Source organism: Physeter macrocephalus, chromosome 9 (assembly GCF_002837175.3).
Source record: "Physeter macrocephalus isolate SW-GA chromosome 9, ASM283717v5, whole genome shotgun sequence".
NCBI lineage: Eukaryota > Metazoa > Chordata > Mammalia > Artiodactyla > Physeteridae > Physeter > Physeter macrocephalus.
The window spans coordinates 60,993,883-60,999,291 of NC_041222.1; the positions used below are offsets into that span (position 1 = coordinate 60,993,883).

Here is a 5,409-nt window from a genome sequence, read left to right on the forward strand (position 1 = left end):
CACACACACACACACACACACACAAAAGCATTAAGCAATGAGTATGATGAGGCTTTTTCTTGAAAAGTGATCCAATCCCTTAATACCACTCCCAAACTTGTTCTCTATTTAAGAAAATTCAGAAAACTGAGTAGGAGATAAAGGGTTGGAGGAGGAGGGAGTGTTTCAGTCATTGGGAACAGGATGTGCCTGAGGTAGAAAGAGTGTATTGCATCTGAAGGAGTGAAATGTGGCCGGTGTGTCTGTAGGATGGAGAGCAGAGAAGAAAGTAGTGTGACATGTGGCTGGGAGGTGGGGAATAGTACGCAAGGGCTAGATCTTACATGCTTTCCTAGATTATGGTACAATTTGGAGCAAGGGGAGCTTTTGCAGACTTAGGATATAAAATTGTGAGGACTGGTCATGTAGAAATAACTAGTTGAGGAGTCAATGATAGGCAGTGTATTAGCTAGGGAAGGCTAGACTCTGGTAACAAGTAGACTCCCAAATGTGTAATGACTCAAACACAATAGAAGTTTATTAGTGCCTACCTAGGAGTCCAAAGAGTGGTCCTGGTCAGCTGGAGGGGATCTGCCCCCCACAGTCCTTCAGCATCACAGAACACTGGTGGCTCTGTTATCTTGAATACATGCCTTCCAAGGTCTCCCCAGAGGTTCTCTCTATCCTGTCAGCCAGAAGAGGGGAAAAACAAAGTGTAGACGATGGTTGAGAAGATTTTAAGGGTGACACCTGGAAGTAGCACACATTACTACTTCTCACATTCCTTCTCAGTCACATGGCTACTCACAGCTACAAGGGCTGTTGGGAAATATAGCCAGGCTCGGTACCCAGGAAAAAGAAGAAACAGCTATCAGTGTCTGCCACAGTCAGTGTGAAGAAATTTGGAAGGCTGAAAACCTTTCCAGACTTACATTGTCCTTTAGAATAATTGCCAAGGCTGACATTTAAGTTACTGTATCGTTTCCTTGTCTTGCACCAAGCCATCAAAGAAACTTCTAGAACTTATCATGTCAAGGTGTACCTTTCAGTGGATGCCCCACTTCAAGATGTTGACAAGTCGCCATGGTGCAAGCAGCCTTCCAAGTGTAACAAGTGGTCTAGTTAACAAGAATATCCTGTCTGGGGTTTAAAAAAAGACGATTATACATCACCCTACCTGGCAGCTCAGTGGAGATTAAAGACACTAATCCTCATAATCTTATCAAGTTACATCCCATTATAACTACACTCATTTACTGATCCTTTCAAGCAGCAGGGAGAGCACTGTGTTATTGATAAGATATGCCACAAAGTAGGAAAAGTAAAGGCAGGTCCTTTTCCTTCCTTTTTTAGACACAAATCATACCAGAGAGTCCAGAGTGTGGAGCCTATCCAGCTAACTTGTCAACAGCATAGCTTTGGACTTTGTTCTGTGGTGGAGTATATTTTTTGTCATTTTTCAGACATTTCTTTCTGTAGAATGTGCTGTCACATCAAAACAGGCTTGGGAAAAAAAAAATCTTCCACAACCTGACTAGGCTTCTCACCAAGAAGACCACTAGCAAAGCCAGCACAAATGGATTCTAGAAAGTTCTCTCTTAACAATAATCTTGGTGTTACAATTACAGCAGAAAGGTTAATCCCAAAAGTAGGAAATATTTAAGGATTTGATACCAGAAATAATAGTGCAGCAATTCATACCTTTTCTAAGGAAGCAGCCTGGTATAATGGCAGGCGGTGTCATGTACTTGTTAGGAAGGGGATCCCTAGCATCAAATGTATCTGAGCTTGGATCCCCGCTTGCCATTTGTAGGTCACTGATTGACCATGAGGTAGAGAGGAGGTACAGGGACTCTGTCCCCATGTAATCATTCAGGAATCCAAACTAATGTCATTTTAGGCAGATTTCATAATCTCTTCAGGTCCCAATTTCCTCATCAGTAAAATGGAGTTAATAACAATGCTTTGTAGGACCTTTGTGAAAAATGAGTGATTATGTTTATTAAATGTTTGGCTGATAGCAAATACTCAGTAAATGTTCTTTATCCATCTACTGTGTTCAGGATATTTTTGTATAGCTCCTGACCTTGGTGCATTCCCAATGTCTAGGTATTCTAAACATCATTGTTAGGTATGTATATCTGGTACCTTTTCCAGGGACTCTGGCATATATGAGTGCTGGTGATATTTTCTGAAGCATCATTGTCATCTCTTGAGAGGAAAAGAAAAAAGAGATCTCTGGTGCATCGTTTATTTTTCTTCTCCCCTTGTTCCAACTTTGTTTGTAATATGTCAGAACCAGTCATGGCAGGACTGGCTGTCATTCCAAAGTATCTTTTTGGTGTCATTCTCTGCTTAAGGCACATGATCGCAGGCAGGAATCCCCCAAAATGTGACACCAGCAACTCCATCTCCATTGGCAAATTCTTGATGCAGGTCCGTGTTTGAGGGAGTCTAAGAGAGGTTTGCTAATCTATGTATTAAAGAATGATTACTACTTCATTTGGCTTCCCTCAGCACTGCTGTCACTTCTGTGGTCCCAGTTTTACAGAGACTGGAGGTCAATTCCTTCTACGCTTCGTTATCCTGAACATGTCCATTTTTCCCATGAACTCCCCTGCTCTCAACTGAGGAATTCAGCCCTTTTGGCAAAGACTCTGTTTTGTCCTGTCAAACAGACTTGCTTTCAAAGGGGCATGAGGCCAAGAGTGATGAAATGATGAAGGAAGAAGCTTACACCCACTTCCTGGAGACATGAGAAATGGCTCCATCCCTGGGTCATCTCTCTCTCCCTCCTCCTCCTCTTTCTCACCATCCGTGTCTCCCCTCTGGCTGCCCTACAGTCACATAAGCCCTGACCAGTGAATGACACATAGGGGAGCAGCAAGTCTTGCTGCAGGCGCTGACCATGTAAACACAGTGTTGGCTCTGGAGACACACACGCCATGGCCCATGGACAACGTCATGGAGAGAGAGCATTCCCCCCCGACCATTCACTTAGTCATCACGCTTTTGCTGGTGGAACTGACAGCCCATTAGTCTGGTTCTCTTACTCTGCCTCCTCGCTCTAGAACAGCCTCAGTTCCTATCAGGGATTGTGTGCTTACTGCCCACAGCCCTCCTCCGAGGAAGGTGCCAGTGACAAGTGCTACGTGTAATCAGTTCATGGTGAGGGACAGTGGGTGAATACTTGCAAAAGATGGTTTGCAGGACCTCATTTTTCCTTGCACTTTCAGGAGAGAAATGACTGGAAGGGTTTTCTTCAACTTACTTTTCGGAGGATTTCTCCTGAATGCCATGGAATTTTTTTTTTTTTTCCCAACATGAAAACAGAGCTCAGGGACCAAAGTCTAAGCTGGCATGGCTGGGCATCATGATGCTTTTGCTCTCCCTAGTGGTGCTGCAATGAAAAATCAGCTTTTCTGCCTCTCACCTGCATCTTTTCTCCAGGTGTATTTAGAGATATTGCCAGCCTGGCCCTTCTCATGCACCTGAACCTTAAGTTTCACAGTGTGTGCCCCTCCCTGATGGGACAGGGCTGCAGTATCCAAGTCTCCACCCCTTTCAGCAGCCTTGCCTCCTTTCTCCGGCCAGCCTGCCAGTCCCTAGTGATTCACATTGGATTATGGGTAATCTGAACAACAACAAAAGAGAGAGGACCAGAGAGTCACTCTCCTGTTCCCCATTAACAGGGAGAAAAGCCCTACAGATTGGCCAGACACTTGGGCCACACACCTTAGGCCACCATTCCACCACTGGAAACTCCACCTGAGGCAGCAGGCCAGCAAGGACACCAGTGCATTCACACAAGGTAGCTCATTGTTAGTGAGGGAACATATGAGACCACCTTTCCATCCCACCCCACTTCCTGACACTGGGAGTTCAGGAACAGCAAGTGCTCAAGGGGTCATAATGAGGGCTGATGAGCTGACTGTTACAAAGTAGACTGTGGGTAAATTTTGTTCATCAAGGACAAGCAACAGGTACACAGGAGTCTTCATTTTCAACAGTAGGCTGCCCATGAAGGGTAAGGCTGCCCTTGCCCCAAGGGCAAAATCCATCCCCAACTCAGGGAAAGCACAGGACTAAAGCTCTGGCTCTGACTGTTCCTGGCTTTGACCCTATTTACCTGGATCTGACATTCTAAACCTGCCCTGGATACATGTCCAAGAGTTTTATGAGCAAACGTTGTGAGCTGAGTCAGCAGACTAGACAGTACAAGGGATGGAGCTTTCTACTCCCTGGAGACCTGTGAATTAATGCCACACACTTTCTGTCTCTCAGCTCACTCAGAGCTTGGCCTCCTATGCAGACCATCTCAGAAGGCTTGTCCTAAACTGGGGCCTGCTTACCAGCATGTGACCCACAGGGAAACTTCCTCAGGAATTAAAGCCATTCTTTTGTCTTAGTCTACTCAGGCTGCTGTAACAAAATGCCATACATTGGGTGGCTTAAACAGCAGAAGTTTATTTCTCATGGTTCTGGAGGCTGGGAATTCCGAGGTCAAGGTGCCACCCCATTCAGTTTCTGACCAGGACTCTCTTCCTGGCTTGCAGACAGCTATCTTCTTGCTGTGTCCTCACATGGTGAAGAGAGAGAAAGAGAAAGAGAGAAAGAGAGGGTCTCTTCTCATAAGGGCACTAATCCCATCACAAGGGCCACCCCCCTCATCACAATCTCATCTAAACCTAACAATCTCCAAAGGCCTCACCTCCTAACACCATCACACTGATGGTGGTTAGGACTTCAACATATGAATTTACAAAGGACACAAACATTTAGTCCATAACACTCCTAGAGGATAGAGCCTGACTTCCAAAGACAGGAACCCCATCCCAATTCAGATGTGCATACTCTCCCCAGCTCTTTCTCACAACAATAACTTAGATTAAGGAGAGAGCAGAACACTTTCTTTTTGTCTTTCTTTTTCTGTGGTGATACTGATAGTTCAATCTTTTCTTGTTCTAAGAAAATACTTAGGCTTCAAAAAATACAGGCTTGTTTTCTACATGGAGTGTCAACTCTGGTAAGGATCTAGCAGCTTTCATTTGTCTGGTTCATGAATATATCAACATTTTGTAGCTTTTAACTTTCTACTGAGATATAATATTTATACAGAAAAGTGCACATATCATAAAGGTCCCAAGCCCACCAAACCAGCCCCCAAGTCAAAAAACAGAGGATTACTAGCAACCAAGCTCCCTGTCCCCACTCTCAGTCACAACCCCTCCCAGTCCATCCCAGTCTCTCAGAGGAACCCCCCACTCTGACTGCTGACAACAGAGTACTGATGTTACCAATTTTGTTTTCTACTTTCAGAAACAAAATCAGGGCTTCCCTGGTGGCGCAGTGGTTGCGCGTCCGCCTGCCAATGCAGGGGAACCGGGTTCGCGCCCCGGTCTGGGAGGATCCCACATGCCGCGGAGCGGC

At 45.2% G+C, this 5,409-nt stretch overlaps 1 protein-coding gene across 1 annotated transcript in view; it reads left to right on the plus strand.

The window, feature by feature from the left end:
* The window catches only part of ADAMTSL1 (ADAMTS like 1), a 475,524-nt gene that overhangs the window by 374,753 nt on the left and 95,362 nt on the right, over positions 1–5,409 (plus strand). The gene's annotated exons all lie outside the window — the stretch shown is intronic.